Source organism: Phoenix dactylifera, chromosome 9, assembly GCF_051530095.1.
Source record: "Phoenix dactylifera cultivar Ajwa chromosome 9, Ajwa_hap1_PhDact_Kaust_v1.1, whole genome shotgun sequence".
Classification (NCBI taxonomy): domain Eukaryota; kingdom Viridiplantae; phylum Streptophyta; class Magnoliopsida; order Arecales; family Arecaceae; genus Phoenix; species Phoenix dactylifera.
In genome coordinates, this window is record NC_143198.1 from 29,866,802 (window position 1) to 29,884,379 (window position 17,578).

Below are 17,578 nucleotides of genomic sequence, written 5' to 3' on the forward strand. Positions count from 1 at the left end.
GGCTTCTGAGCCAGTCTCCAAATCTCACGGATGAGAGGATGACCATCACCGTATCTGTCCACTCTTCGAATCCAATCGATCACCACAGAAGAGTCTCCCTCAAGGCATATATGCTCAGCACGAAGTACCCGCCTCGCATGGGATATCCCCTTCCAGGCTGCCCGCAGCTCCGCCCCGACTGCAGTAAGTTCCGGCGTGCGACGGCCACCAGCTGCTATCAACCTATCCAGATGGTCTCTGATGACAAAGTCAATTCCTTCTGACACCCCATCCACCGACATACTACCATCGAAGTTCACTTTGAGATGACCAAGGGATGGGGGTACCCAAGAAACTAGGGTGAACCTGGGTGATGTGACAGCGAAAAGAATATTCCAGGTATCCCTGGCCATCTCAGAAGAGAACCTAATGGCAGTTGTAGTAACCTCCCTCGCATGAAGCATGGCTCTGTCCACTACCATCCGCGGGGGTAACCGCCTGCCCTCAAAGAGGCCAGCATTCCTGTCCAACCAAATAGAATGAGCCAAATATGCCCACCGAATCCCGGCCTCAACAGTGCTGGGCCTCCGCATGAAGACTCCCAGGCAATGAATCAAATCCTGTGACGACTCGACTGAATGGGGCAACAAAGAAGGTGATCGGCTCCAAATCCCTCTAGCTCTGGGATACTGCAGAATAAAATGATCAATTGTTTCCTCGGTCTCCGTACACTCCTTACAACACTGAGTAATCCTCACCTCTCGTCGTACTAGCAAGCTCTTCGTCGGTAGGCAGTCCCATTCCACCTTCCAGATGAAGAATGTCATATGCGGGTGAATCCGCATCCTTCAAATCCATCCTCACTCTATCCGCTGGGCTGGTTCTCGGCTCAACAACATGTAAATATCTCTGGCTCGCACCTGTGATCGCCCTATCGACATCCAGACTAGTCTATCCGGTCCCTCTCGGGCAAAGACAGTTAGGATCAGGATCATCTCTGTCAACTGCTTCCCAAAACTTTCCAATCATCTCTACTGCACGGAAGTTACACTAACCTTTTTTTTTCTTTTTTTTTCTGACACGTGGCATAAAAAAAGCTTTTGGTGAACATATAAAGACTGTCTCGTCCAACCATTTGATCGTTACAGCATCAGCGGTCCAATCAAAAAAAGCGATGCATGAAAATGCGAGGATGTATACATCTTCCGTACAAACATGCATTTCTCAATCATACCCCTGATCGGACACTGTATCAGATCATCAAATAGTAGATGATCATCCGGCCCAGCATTTTCTCGGCCGAGAATACCATCATTTCCTAACAAAAAAGAAAAAAATAATACCGTCATTCAATGCTTCGGCAGTGCAAGGACACGAGATGCTCGTGGCAATTGTTGTTGAGATGTTTTAGATGGTTGGGACCGGTTTCAATCTTGGGCTTTTTGTATATAGTTTTTTTTGCTGGTGGTATAGCTGATTGTGCCCATGCAAGAATAGTATAAATAGCAAATATATGTGTTGCTGAAAACTGGATCCGGAGGCGACCACTGGCTAAGAAGGAGGAGCTCCGATGGGTGGTACGTCGGCAGGCTGCATTCTTCGGAGAACCTGCAAGAAGCCGGTGACCGGAGTTTCCGACGCCAGCCCTCCGATGCTTAAGTCAGAGAGGGCTTTTGTGGAGAAAGAGAGAGTTTGTATATACAAATCAAAAGTTGGAAGTCAAGAAAATCCCCCCTTGAGAGAAAGAAGTTCCTCTTTTTATAGGAGGGGTGCCAGGGTTATCTGTGATGTGATTGGACAAATTAATGGGTTACCGTCATGATTGGGCGTGATCGTGTGAATTAATGAGTTGCCGTGAGTGACTGGATAAGATTGAGTGAGATTGAGTCCAGGTGGCGGAGGTATGACCCGTTTCCATCATAGAAGGAGATGTCGTACAACCAGAGCTTGCTTGTGGCGCGTAGTGCAGTCTATTCTTGGGAACGATGAGGCGTTGACAGTCGTAGCAGGGTATGGTCCCTGGTTGATATGTCGTGGCGTGCCCGGCAAATAAAGCATGGTGCGATGAAGCTGCTGTAGGGCATGGCCGTAGCATGTGGACGACAAGGTCGGTCTGCGGAGCTCGGCAGCCTTCTGTGTTTGGCCTTCTATGCTCGGCATCCTTCTATGCTCGGCCTGCGGAGCTCGGCAGCCTTCTGAGCTCATGCATGCTGAGGTCGTGCATGTCGAGATAATGCTTGCCGGGGTCGTGCATGTCGAGATCATGCTTGCCGGGGCCGTGCATGTCATCGGAATCGGGTGCTCTGATTGTATTTGTAGGGTGGTCCATTTTTCTCCCCAACAATATATATAAAAAGAAATTCTTGGATATCTTAAGCCTCCTTAAGAGACTGACAATAACACGAGATTCTTGCTGCTTTATCATCAGAAAACAGATTTAGTTTTGGAAACAGAAGACCTTTGTAGATATGCTTGAGAAATTGTTCCTTGGATACGGCATGGTTTAGAGTAAAAAAATGAATATTTACATTTAAAGAAAACATTATTGTTTTATAGATAATGCAATAATTCGTGTTTAATTTGAGTTGAATAATACAAATTTTATTCGCTCTATATGAATTTCTCTAAAGGAGAAAACAGTTTAAAGTAGTAAACAGATAAATAAATTGTGAAACAGGAAAGATCTGTATACAGCGTGGTTAAGTTATTCTAAAATATTATTATCAATTTTGGTAAACCATTCAAAAATCAAAATTATAAAGACAGGGTAGGGAATAAATTTGGAAGTTGCTGTACTGAAATGTAGAAATAAGTATGTCGAAATAAGTGTGTGTACTATATGTGTGTGTGTGTGTGTGAAGGATGGAGGCACTTGCAGATTTGATGAGATCAAGCAATGGATCAGAAAAGAATGAAATCGGCATTATAACAATAGAATGATCACAGTCAAACCCAATCATGAATTAATAGAAGCACTCTTGTTTACTCCAACCGTGTCACAAATCATCACTCAATTGCTAAGTAGGTCGCAATTGATCCAACTCTACATGCTGCATAATTATGTTAAATCAACTCAAATAATATTTTGAGGATAATGTGTTATCGCTACTAAGTTCGCTGGCCACACTTGCAGAGACAAAGTCTTCCCCTTGTATCACATGAGTGAACACTTGCTCTCGCTGCCCAATCCATGACAAAAAGGTGTTGTAGAATTTGAACTCCTTTCCATGCCAAAATACTGAAATAGTGATGAAAAGGGGGAGTAAGATGATCTAAAAGTGACCACAAAAGAAACAAACGCTCTCCTTCCATTATCAATGCTCTTCACGATAAGAAATATTTATTGGCGTCTACCATGTCGAAGATAAGGATGCGGGCAAGTATCTTCTTTCCAAGTGTGCTTCTTATCCCCTCTTTGCCATGCGTAAGCCTTAAAGATTAAGATCGAGCGTGAGAGAAAGAGATGCTTAGTTGATTAGGACACAGATCCATATTGAAGGAAGTGAGATGGAAGATGAGAAGAAAAAGCTGGGAATTTGATACCGAACGAAAACGGCAGCATGCATGCATGATTATATATTCCTTTCTTCTTACTGTTTCGAAGTAGTGGATCATGACCTTCCACATCCCTTCGAACCATCCCATTTCTTTTCTTTTTTAGTACGTAGAAGTAATTTTTGGGAGCTTTTTTTGATCATACGTAGAGGTCTATGGAAGATGTATACACACAACGAAGCTGTAAATTTTCCCACAGTAAAGATTCTAAAAGATTTCATCTATTGCTTTGTGTCATGGATGGTCCTTGTGCTCACTTTTCTTTTCTTTTTTTTTTGATGAAAGGGAGGTCAAAATAAGCACCCATCATTTATTAGAAATCAGAAACAATGTACATCAGCTGTGAACAGTAGGTGAGAGTTACAGCGATACTGAAAGAGCCTTAATCTCCCATTAGTTGAAAGGTGGGAAACGTCGATGTCACTTTACAGCTCAGAGGAAGCATGTAAACAAAGAAAATCTGATTACTGATTAACCTCGAAAGTAACACATCCGGAAAATATGACTCGCTTAAGCTAAATTAGGACATGAAAGTTCTTTGATTGTGGGTCACACAAGACCTAACAATGCATTTGAAAGTCAAAGCAAGCACTACAAGAGCAAATCAGAAATTACTGGTTGGACTAGATCCTTGTATTGCTGTTACACATAAAAAAAAAAAGAGAAAAGAAAAATTACTATTACACTCGTTGCTTTATGGTTGAACTGATCGGTAGTGGACATGGTCCAACTAATAATTTTTTGGAGCAAACATGGTTATTGGCATATCTTTCCGCTAGCAATATATTTTTGTGAATGCATGTGTTCCTTACACATGTAAACTATTTTAGAAAACTGTCAAACTTCAATAAAATATTTCAAGTACATGGCTCATGCCTACTTTTCCCAAGGAAAACTGTTACAAGATTCACGTTACTCTGTTTATATGACTTGAGCAATACATAGTGTGACCGCCTGACTCAATCTACATCTCTGGCTCCTGACAATTAAGGTGACGGGAGGTCTAAATTTTTTATAACGAGGAATTGATATGTCTACAGTGTCAACGTGTTGAAAAAATATTTTTAGGGGAAAAGTGTAAGAACATTGATTATACTAATAATATTGGCTGGAGAGGTATTAAAATTAAAAAGGTTTAGACTTAATGGGAGGTTTGCAAGAAGGACAGGAACATGCTAACTCTTATAATCAAATTACCAATGAAACTGGCGCACATCTCAAAGTTGTACGTTCAATAATTATAATAGGGAACTCTTGCTTCTGTCAAAAATAGAGGGGATCCCCTCTAGTTCAAGGTTGAATTGGAGAATTGGGCAGGTCCAATTCTAAATTACTCACAATCTGTGCATTACAAAACCATCACTAATTAATTGAGCGGTTCCTTGATGCATGGATGCTAGCTTTTAGTTCGTTCATTGGCCATACCACAATATATAAGCAGCAGGTGATTTAAAATTGAAGCTCTCCAATTTAACCTTGAATTGGAAAGGATCTGAACTTGATGATCACTAGTTTAAGGAGGCAAAAAAGTGCTCCATACATCGATAAACTATGTGGAAAAGCTAAAGATGACTATTTTTCTTGCAGGCGATCTTTATATTTCCTTAGCACATTTGTTGCATCATCATACTCAAATTCTAGACCATGCCAAGAGGTTCCTCTCAGACGACAATCATCACTGCACTATATGGATTGCATGGTTAAGCGTTGGTACTAATTTACTTTGAAAGAGTTAGAAAAGATGGATATATATATATATATATATATATATATATATATATATATATATATATATCTTCCTCTTGGCTTTTGCCAACTAGACCCCTTTTTTTTCAATCATACATTTTTTGACTTATCTAGCTCACAGCTAATATTGCATACATATTTGTGTGCGAGAACAACTACGTAAGGGTATCTTCATGATATTCCTTTTATATGATATTGACTGCTTTTAACCATGGGCCCTCTTTTTTTGACCTGCTCTGGCTAGCATCTTAGCTAGCATCCAAGGCCTGTTGCTAACCTCTAAGATGCTCTACAGCTGTATTGAGGGCCCTTGAAATTTTAATGCCATTCGAGTGCTTTAACAATCATGTTAACTAGAGAAGGACATCAACATCTTTGCTATGTCCAATTATGGAGCTTGGATCCCTTTCAATTGAGGGTTGAAGTGGAGGTCCAATGTACAAATCACAGTTGTCAATATATTCCACGATAATTGTAAATGATGAGTAGTCCAGTGTGATACGTGGAATAATGTGTTGTATGAAACCATGCGAAACCACTTAAGAGCAACTATCATGCAATATACATATGATCATGATAATTAGGATGCTCCTAACTCCCAAACATAACTCTTCTAGACCACTATGGCACCACTTTTGCCCAACATTGCACATTGGTGGAGTTATAACAACAACGATAGTTTAGCAACACCTTGGGAGATGCACTATGAAGCTTATTTAGCTATCACGTTCGGTTCGATCTACATTCTGCTAGATCTAATCTTCTCTGATATTGCTTCGGAAGGGGATCCTGAGGAATTTTTTTTCTTCTTTGAAACCTAACAGTAGTGAATATTTTTTTTCTCCATGTTTGTACTTGTTGGTTTGCGGCTGGACTAATCCACCATTGAGCTAGTAGATCTGATCCAACCAATACCCCGCTCGCCCGTGTCAGATTCTCACATGTTGCTAGTGTTATGAAGGTGCCTTTCCAGTTTCAAATATTAGAATCCTTTCCTTGGTAGCTAAGTTAATACGAACGTGGTTAGACTCCCATGGTATTTGTATTATCCTGTAAGCAAGAGGCTTTAAGGATTTCCTTGTAGAATTTTATTTACAAAAAAAGATGCAAAGTTGAAGCTTTAGTGCTGTCTGCTGTGTCAAGAAGGCTCTGATGCCCCAAGGCTTTATCCCATAAATACGTTGCAAAAAGGTTCTGGGTCAGAATATCTAGGTGCTTTCTTGATTAATTGCCTTAGTAAAAGCTTCAGCTTTGTCCCCTCAAATAGATTATTAAACATCAATATGCGATATAAATTGAAAATCATGCCAAAGATTTTTTGTTATATATTTGATTTGGATTCGCTTAATATCATAATGCTAGGCTTTTTTTGAGCATGATTATAGTGCTAGGATTTACATAATGCTAACCACATATAAGTAACAAGGTTTCAAGAGATGTTGATTGCAAGGCAACTTTGAGGGGCAATAGAATAATTAGCCTTTTGATGCAATCGTCTCCAATTTCTGTAGTGGACTGGGAATGCTTTATTTTGCAGCCATCGATCGGGCGCACTTGTATTAATTCAACTCTTTGACTAGTACATGAATATATCTTTCATCAAAAAGGAAAAAAGACTACTAGATAAACATATATATACTAATTGGATGCGTGACACTTAGCATTTGCCTTTCCACTAAAAGGGGAATACATGTTTTGGAATTGCCGTGCTTGCTCCAAATGTCTCAGCTTTTCTCAAAATCCTCCGCCTTCTTTTTTTTTTTTTTTTTTTTTTTGCTAAAGAAAAGGGGTAGGGGGGAGGAAGGGACAAGCCCACCCCCGCGTAGCAGCCCCCAACTGGGCCCCCGCCCCGCCAGGAGAATGTTCGATGCGGGCAGAAATGGCCGTGTGTTGAGCACCCCGACCGGTTTTACTCATACCCTCCCCACCCGTGGGCCCGGCTCAGCTACTCCTCTGAGCTCTGGCTCGAGTCTCACGTGTGAGTACGTCACACCCGGCACCACCTCGGCTACTAGCGGTTCAAGAGCGGTCCTACACCACAAGTCCAAGCAGTGGCCAAAGTAGTAAGCTCCGGTCCACAATTTAATCGTCGCCGCAGCGATTCGAACTTGGGACCTTGTGGTTAGAATTGCTGCCCAGTACCACTAGGCTACCACCTTGGTGGCCCGCCTTCTTATTTTTGGTAAAGAAACATTGCGCTGTAACAATTGGGGACTGTGAGTCCATGATGCATCCTATCATAATGAGAGCTTTCATAATTTTTTACATTGTTCATCGCAAAAATAAAGTTTCACATTATGGCATTTTCCTATGTTTGTCGAAGTATGAAGGAATAACAAGCAAGCAAATGAGAGAGCAAGAGAATGTCCGACTGTAGTAACTAGTAAGGAAGAAGTACAGGAGGCCTTCTCTCTCTCTCTCACTCTCAAAAAAAAAAAAGGTACAGGGGTAAATTATCAGCCACCAGCTAGGCTAGCATGAAAGCCACACAACCAACAAAACATGCTTTGACATGTCGCCCATGGGAGTCCAATCATCCACCATTCCACCCAATTACTCCTCGTCCTCTTTTAACTCCAACCCAAAGTTGGCAGCCTCAGTGCAGCTGTGCAGGTAGTCCTGAAAGCTCCTCCCATGTCTCATGGCTCATTGTTTACTTGATCCCAATCACCTGCATGCAGCTGCACACTGGCACGTGGCATGCACACACACGCGCGCGCGCGCGAAGGGACACAGGCTTTCCATTCGTGCATCATATATACTGTTGTGGTTCAAATTTGGCCTAAGGGTGACCATGCCGGAGGAGTCGAGAAAGCTGCCGGAATGTCGAGGAAGAAGGCGAGCCACCTCCCGCGCGACGGTGTACCTGCACGAAGCCTCACCGGTGGTTCCGGTGAGGGCCATCCGACGATCAAGTTAGAAAAGTGGATTTAGGATGGATTTCCCAAAAGTCCCCACAGGCGTTACGTGATGGGATTATTTATAGCCTCTGTAGAGGTGCTCAGGTGGCGGAGGTATGACTTGTTCTCATCATGAGATGGAATAGCTTTAAGCCAGATGGTACGTAGCTAGGGCTTGCTTGTGGCACGTAGTGCAGTCCGTTCTTGTGAATGGTAAGGCGTTGACAGTCGTAGTAGGGAATGGCTGGAGTAGCATGGCGTTGTCCTTCATTGTCGTTGGCCAGCAGGTAAAGCATGGCGCGGAGGTGCTGCGATGTACAGCCACATAGGTGGGCGTGAGCACACTCGTAAATGCGGCTGTGGGTGAGGCCGAGCTTGTTGAAAGGTCGCATCATATACTTGGCGAGGTCGACTTGATGAGCGTTGAGGCTGGCTCAGCATCCCCAATCCCAATATGTGCTCGATAGAGTGCCCCGAGCTCGAGGGTCGAGGCACGTTATTGGATAAAGCACCTCGAGCTCGGTTGGTGTGCGTCGGTGAATATAGAGGTACCCTGAGTTCGGCCGGGGCGCGTTGTCTATAAAGAGTACTGGAGCAGCTCGGTGGAGAGTAAGGTACTATCCGCTTTGGGGGAGCATGCACGTGCTTAATATTGTGCGCGGCTTGTGCACGGCAATTTTCTCCTCACAGCTTCGTCCCACGAGGGGCGCTTTGCTATGAGCATCAGAGAAGGTCGGCGTATGCTGTAGCAGCGGAGAGACCCGTCCAAGGTTGACTGAGCCCTGGATAAAGTTCGAGCTCGAAGTGACTCTTAACAAGACCGAGGCCTAGCTCAACCATCGTCGGAGTTTATTTTAGCTAAAATTGGGTGGCCATACTGTAGCGAGCTGGATGATTCATTTTGGCCCTATCATATACGATTTAGGTCATAGCTTATACATGCATAATCCGATATCCTATCATCTATTATGTGGGACAACTGCATCGATTCCCATAAGATTGCTGGATGCTTCAGCATGCAATATAAGGTGGTGTGCACTATGGCTATCTGCACTTGTCGCTGGCTCCCATGGCTTGTCCACATTTTCAGATATGATAGCTAAGATTCATGACCCACCTTTGGATTCTTTTTCATGACAGACGCAGGGCATTTGCAGGTAGCGACGACCTAGCACTACAAGAGATTAGGCTTTTGCCGACTCTTTCCCACTGGCGCTAACAAAAAGCGTCGGCCAATTTTGAAGCAGGGTTGAAATTGGACGACGCTTTTGTATAGCGTCGGGTGAGATTTAAATAAGACGATGCTTTGAAGCGTCGTCGGAGGGAAAAAGGGCAAAAGCGTGCGGATCCCTCCTTTTTCCTCCCCGATCCCCTACCTCCCCCCCCCCCCCTCTCTCTCTCTCTCTCTCTCTCTCTCTCTCTCTCTCTCTCTCTCTCTCGCACGCGGAGAACAAACCCTGACCCATCTCTCTCTCTTGCCACCATCATCTCTCCCTCCTTACTCTCCGATCCAACTTGGCTACCCCTCTCCCCCCAAACCCCCCACCGAGCTTGAGATCCCCCTCCCCCTCCGAGCTTCGAGGACGACGGTGGCCGTGGTTCGACGAGATGAGCGGCCATGGATGCAGGCAGATGGAGGCTAGGTTCGTAAGTTTTAAGGCCTCCGTCCATCTCGTAAGTTTCATCTCCCCCTCACCTCTCCATCCACCTTTGCAGCCCCATCTCCCTCCAAGAACTCCTCCTCTCACCCTCCCCTCATCGGAGGCCCAGGCTGTGGCACGTGGCAGAGGAGAAATTGGATCAGGCTCCGAGGAACGTTCAAAGGGCTCGGAGACGGCTGGAGAAGGAGATCGTGAGAGAGGAGTATGTTCTGATGTTTTTTTTAGTTCTTTTTGGCATCCAAAGTTTCATTTTAATTGTTAATGGTTTTTTGTTTTTCATTTTCTTGATTGTGAAGCCCTGCAGATCGGCGCATCTGAGGATGATGAAGGTAGCCAAGGAAGCTGGTGCTCTGCTCTCCTACAACCCCAATCTCTGGCTGCCCCTTTGGCCGTCGCCCATGGAGGCTAGAGAACAGATCATGAGCATCTGGGACGCCAAGCTGGAGTTCCTGACTGGCGAGGCCTCCGTGGAAGATGAGGTTGCCATGAAGCTCTGGCGGCCCACCCTGAAGCTTCTCCTGGTCACCATCGGGGACAAGGGATGCAACTACTACACCAAGGTATTTGCAACTCTCAGTAATTAGAATCAGGCTGGCTCTTCAATCGTGGGTTTTGCTGGATCGATCTTGATTTGATTTGTAGGATTTCCATAAAACGGTCGGATCCTTTGTCGTCAAACCTTTGGGGACACCAAGACCTCCGAAGACCTTTGGCGGTCCACCCTGAAGCTTAAGCCAACAACCATCGGGGACACCAAGGCCTCCGATAGAAAATAATTTTTTTAAAAAAATTAAGGCTAACGCCGACGCTTATAAGCGTCGGCTTCGAGGTTTTTAGCGACGCTTCTAAGCGTCGCTACAAATCGACCTTTTACAATGCTTTTCAAAAGCGTCGGGAAAAACTTTTTCCACTCGGATATCGCCGACGCTTCAGCGACACTTTGTGTAGCGTCGGTCGGATCTTAACTGACGCTTATAAATGTCGGTAAAAGATGCAAAAAGCGCCAGAAAAGACCATTTTTTGTAATGTAGGCCTGGTCCATAGTTTTGGCACTACGATGGTGCCACGCTCTGTGTGCATAAATTACTATTGTTAGGGCTTAAGGCGCAAAGTTGGTATTAGATTCTCCCTTTGGACGACACCCATGCAAGCCTGTAACTTTACTATCGTCATGCATGTATAAATAAATAGTTGGAACATAGCCGTGTCATTCTCTATCATATATAGTGCATACAAAATTACAAAATGCTTCTATTATGTGACGAAGATGCCACTGTTGCATTTGATGGAATCCCACTCAACTTTCTTTGTTTTTTTTAATAAAGGCTGTGGGTCTGTGCCGCTGTTCGTAGCAGGAAAAAGCTCGACCCTTCAGATGGAATATGTAAAACGTTTAATAATGTTTGGACCTGCAAAGAAAGAGTTTTAGCCAAAGCGTAAAGTGGTACGTACGTAGGTGCAGATGACGTCGTCAGTGGGGCCGTGTGGCCTATGGCAAAGCGGTGGTCCAAATTTCGGCAGGTACAAATGGGTAATGCTGCCGCCATCGAGCTTAGAATCCAAAATGTTTTGGTAGGAGACAAGCGTGCTCGTCACCGGCCGTGCTTGGTGGAGTGTTTCGGAGAACACCTGTGCGTTGAGGGGAGAATCTGACATCCCGAACACATTATTAATTGTATAGCCGTCCTCGTTGAATCTGCTCTGGATTTTGAAAACTCGTTCTGTGCTCCGTATGAAAATTTAATTTTTATTTTTTATTTTTTTAAAAAATAAATATTCTATTTTTATATTCTTGTCAGCCTTCTTTTTTTATTCAGATGAAGTGGCAGAAATGTTTTTTAGAAGAAAAAATAATTACTAATCCTTTTTTTTTTTTTGACAAAACACTAATTTTTAATTCTGTTGGCAGGACCGGTCTAGTTATATTTCAATATTTCATTATGAGACGGAAATGCTTCCGCCCCTATTAATTTTTTATTTCCACCGAAGAAGAGGAAGAAAAAAGGGGTTGATCGAAACAGCCAGCTGTGGCCACGGCCTGGCCGCCTCCCGAGCCCCCTCCCACGGCCGCCACGGCCCTGCATCCCCGAGAATGCCCCCGCCCCCACGGTGGGGAGGTGCCAAAAAAGAGGAAGAAGAAGGGGCGCCCTCTCTCGGCCGGCGACGGCCGCAGCCCGGCCCCCTCCCACGTCCCCTGCGGCTGCCGCCCACCTCACAAGAGGAGAAGTGTTCTCTGCTGGCCGGCCGCAGCCACCGCCGGCTGCGTCCAGCCGCCTTTCGGGCCCCCTCCCGCGGCCCTATTCTGTGACCGCCTCTTCTTTTCTTCCGGCGTCGTCGGCCTCGCGGGAGGAGAAGAAAACAGAAGAAAGAAGAAAGAAGGAGAAGGGAAGAAGAGAAGAAAAAAGAAACGAAAAAGAGAAAAAAAAAGAAAAGGAAAGAAAAAAATAAAGCTGTTGCGTTGGGCTTCCTCCTGCGGCCGCCACGGCCCGGCCCCCTTCTGCCCCCACTGGCCCGTGAAAATAAAAAAAAGGAAAAAATAAATAAATGCATATATATATATATATGAATGAACAAATAAATAAATAATTAAGATAATAAATAAATATATTTCAATGAAATAAAATAATAAATAAATAAATCAATAAATAAAAATAATGAGTAAATGGTAAATAGTCTGATCTTTATAATATTGATAGATACAGTGGATTTGTCACCATTATAATTAGTTAAGTAAACTTATAATTCAATTCATATAGCATGTACCTAATTGAGTTCCAATTTTACTTAACTAATTGCAATGATGATAAATTCACTGTACCTATTAATATCATAAAGATTAGATTACTTGCCACTCACTCATTATTTATTTATTTATTTATTATCTTATTTATTTATTTATTTATTCATTCATTCATATATATATATATATATATATATTTTTATTTATTTTTTTTTCTATTTTCTCCTCATGTGAGGCCAGCCGTGGCCGACCGCGGCCGTAGTGGCTTTATTTATTTATTTATTTATTTTATCACAACATTTTTATTTATTATCTTATTCATTTATTTTATTTATTCGTTCATATATATATATATATATTTCCTTTTTTTTCTTTTATTTTCTTCTTCTTTTTTCTTTTCTTTTATTTTTTCTTCTTTCTTCTTCTTTTTTCTCCTCCCACGAGGCCAGCGACGCCAGAAGGAAAGAAGAGGCGGCAACAGAATAGGGCCGCGGCTGGCCAGCGGAGAACTCTTCTCCTCCCACGAGGCCGGCGGTGCCGGAAAGGGGCTGGGCCGAGGCAGCCGCCGGCCACGAGACGCGGAAGGGCGCCCTCTTCTTCTTTAGCACCTCCCCACCGTGGGGGTAGCCGCATTCCCGGCGGTGCGGCAGGGGGCTCGAGAGGGGTTCGGGCTATGGTCGGTGGCGGCCGCAGCTGGCCGTTGCGACCGACCCCTCTTTTCTTCCTCTTCTTCGGTGGGAATGGGAGATCAGTAAGGGTGGGGGTATTTTCAGTATTTTTTAAAAAATAATAGGCTCCCAAGGATCATGAATTAAACTTAGTGAAGTTGTTGGACTGAAGATTTTAGTTATGATGACTTTTTGTTATACAGAATTTTTTTTTTGAAGGTGAGGCATTAATTACCCCTTTTAGAAAATATTTTTTTAGATGAGTGAGAAAAAATAGGGTGCAGCAGACGATGATCTATGGAAGAGACCCAAACAGCTAAACAAGAAGGAGAGATTGGAAGAAAGGAAGACGACAAGGATAAGGTGAAGTGAGAAGTTCATTTTGAACCTCCCATACCTAATTGGATAGCATAATATTTCTTCCAATTTTATGTTCTAAATCCACCCGAGCCTATGGGCGGAATTTATATCGCGGGATAAAGGAATATCCTCCGCAGCATACTCTATATTGGAGATGTAAAAGGAGTGTTTGGTAGGATAAGTCGGGGATAGTGGCTGTTATCCCCCGCTTGTTCTACATCCACACACTGTTAAAGTACACCCAACAAAGTTATCTTAGAGATAGATTAAAGATCACTTTTAACTGTAAAAGCAAGAGAAATTTGAGATACCAAACAAAAGCTAGGCACTCTACTCTGGCAAATGGATTAGCTGCTAGGCCTATATGAGTAGAGATGCATCATATCAATGAATTTACATGTAGGGTCATATACCTCAAAACACATCTTAGATTACTCAGTTTTCATTAATCAATACTTAGGAGCCATAATTAACTAAGCAAGCAATAGATATTTGAGATAGATTCACACATCATGGAGCCCAACAATCTCTATTTTCATTGAGCAAAACTTAGGGGCCAAAGTTGACAAAAGGAGGATCGCGATCCCTTGATGGTACGGTCGCTTTGAGTGGAGATCCATCTCAGGACATGAGTGACGGACACGACATGAACCTGTATCTATTGATGTAGTCTTTTTCTTACGGCCCTTGGAGCTATCCATCCCTTAAAAGATCAGCCATTCTCGTCCGGACCTGTGGAAAAGATCCCGAATCAGCCGCTCCCCAAGTTGCCAAAAGGAAAAGCTGCGTCATTTGGCCCTTTTTTCCCCCTAAAGCAAAGGGGCACGCATCCACCCAAGTGACCAAACTGCAAGTGGGAGGAACGCAACCATTTCGTCCAAGGGATACAGATCATAACAGCTTCACACATTAATATATCTTCTACCTTCTGAAAAGCATAATATTTTACTAACATAGAAATATCAATATTATTATAAAAATTATATATTTCTGGAGTAATATAATATACAAATAATATTTAGTTGTTATAGTATGATATGTTCACCTATTAATATAGTAAAATGCTATGCTATTGTAACATAATATTATAATATAATTATATTTTTTATTAACGTAGCATTAGAATATAACTATACAATGTATTTACTTTGATAATATAATATAATATAATATATGATATCATATTTTAATTTGATATTATCTTTAAATTTTTAATATTATTGTATAAGATATATCGTAAGGGTAGTTTTGCCATTTCAGAAAAAAAATCAGTTTATTCTAATAACCAAATAGAACCTGGTATAAACATTGGGTATAGCTATTCCTCGTGGCATAACTTTCACTATTCCCGTTTTCCTTACGCTGCCGCCGAGTGCTATCTTGGAGTGTTATTCCTTCCTATAGTCTTTCGGACAATATGATCTGGATTCATTAAATGATGATTGATTTGGGGGGACCATCGGGATTCTCACACCTGCTCCCTAACGTCACTGTGCATTATGGGCCACAAAAAGTGTGGGCCTGGCTGTTCCTGAGAACAGTCTGTAAGTAGCGGACCAGGTCTAGATTCTGTGCTTGGCTGGACCGCAGATCTGTCAGGGTCTGAAAAGAATAGCTACATTGCAGGGCATGTTTATATTTGTATCTATAATTCCTATGTTTTGGGTAATTAGCTGCAACTCCAACTCCAACCTTAATGAAGGCACAATCAATATGGTTCCACCATTTTTTATTCTCTCTCTCTCTCTTTCTCTCTCTCTCTCTCTCTTTCATGAAGGCAGGATTCTCTAATAAAGTACAGGCGTCCATGAGGCAAGATCATGGAGTCCAACCTATTTGAAAATTTGTAATTGCTCTGTCACAACCAAATTCATCAACCTTTTACAGTAGAAGTGCGACGAGGCATTTATTAGGCTAGCTAGCAATCTGCAACATATTTTACAAAATAGGATCTATTCTTCATCTTTGTCGCATATCCATGGGATCCTACATTGGTTTGGGAATGTTTGGACCAAGTTTGGTGATCGGGCTTTAATGAGCGAATGAGGCCGATAACGAGCCTATGATCGTTGAACCCACAGCGTGTAGAAGTGATGGGCCTTCTGTTGTGGCCCAGACGTGTATATTTTCTTTTCTTTGTCTTTTTCTTCTTCTTTGTTTTCGTCTCTGGTAAACCGAATGTCCCAGATAATTGCGGGATTTAAGACATCCATAAGAATCCTCGTAATTTCTAAGCTCCCAAGGAGGAGAATAAATCTATCGGCTGCAGAGTTTGCTTCTCGGTAGACATGACCTTCCATGACAAAATTCTCACCACGGAAAACCAAGGAACTGGAGTGCGCCGCGCCGGCCTGCCTCATCTGTGGCAATGAAGAAGAAACCATAGACCACCTCTTCCTTACCATCTTGTTTCGCCTGCTTGGTCCGGCAACAGATCCTCCCTCCGCTCACCGATTCAGTCGAAGAGCTATGGATAACTTGGAGGAGAACATATATATTAGATGCAAAAGCGTGAGCACAACATGGGACTGTTTAGTTCCAGTTGCCCACCGGTGTCTATGGAAGGAACGAAATAGCCGAGTCTACAGACGGGAAGCCACCACCCCATGCAAAGTCTTTCAACAAAGTCTATACTTGCCGCAAAACCGGACATCTTGCTACGTAGACAAATACATATCGCGCATCTCGAAGTTGATCGTCGCACTAAACAATGGGAAACCGACGACCAGCCTTTCTCCAGCTGCTTGTCGTAACTGAGACTGGAAACTTGTTTAAACCGACCTAAAACACGGAGGAAGGAGACCGATTCATCCCATCGATAGCAACTTCTGAAACCCTGCTTCTTCAAAAATCTATCCCTTCTATCTCATCCTCCCTTCTACTCCCCTCCTAGGGGTCCCACACGGTGCAGGTTCCTCGACTCTAGGCATTGAGGACCACCCTGCACCATAATGTAAATTATCTTCATATTTAGAACTCCTAAATACTGCCAAATATAGTTGGATTCACGTTGGTGCTTTTGAGTTGCTGCCTGAGATTGGCTTTAATTCTCGAGCTGAAATAATTAACAACTGATTTTTAGATATTCATTCTGTCTAGAAGCACAGTAGTAGGCTAGTAGCTGAGAACAATCTCATTGAAACGCCTCTGCATTGTCAATGGACGCCTTTGCTCGAAGAATGCAGTTGCCAGCAAATAACAGATAAGAAATAAGAGCAATGGTGGTTGGTTGATAGGCCATAAATAGAGCTGATCGTGGTCAGGGTTATTTAAAATTTGATATTTACTATGCTCAAGCTCAGCTATGATCAGCTATAGCCTTAAGCCTTCTCTACTCTAAACAAAAAAGAAGTAGAAGAAAGAGAATCCCAAAGAAAAGATAGGCGATAAACCTCCTCTCTCCCAATGCTTTGTGTAACATCTGAGATAAAAGATATATATAAATAATAAGAGAGGACAACCTTAGCGTAGCCCAATAGTAAATATGAAGGATATAGTCGGTGTTCCATTGACGATTCTTTAACGTATATAAGCACCCAATTAATCCAGGTATCATGAAATTCGGCAATTTGAAGAGCTCGGGTAAGGAAATCCCACTACACATGATCGTAAGCCCATTCCATATATAATTTAATTGCAATCAATCTAGCATAAGAGGCCCCCTTCTCTTTACCATGATTTTAGCAATAATCTTATAGACAGTCGTGCATAGACAAATAAGCTGGTAATGACTAGGTTCCACCATATCAGGTCTCTTTAGATCCATGTAATTTAATTAACTTCCGACTCTGTTGGCATTGAGTAAGAAAGAATAGCTTGATGGTAAGAGTCACCTTCTTGATAATAAGCCACAAGGATTGCACACCTTCTATCTTAGTTTTTCTTTTTGAACCTTTTGCTAATTGGGAACCGGTAGTTGAGTAGTTGCAGCTCTACGTACAAACACCCAGCTTGCATCTCACCTCCCCA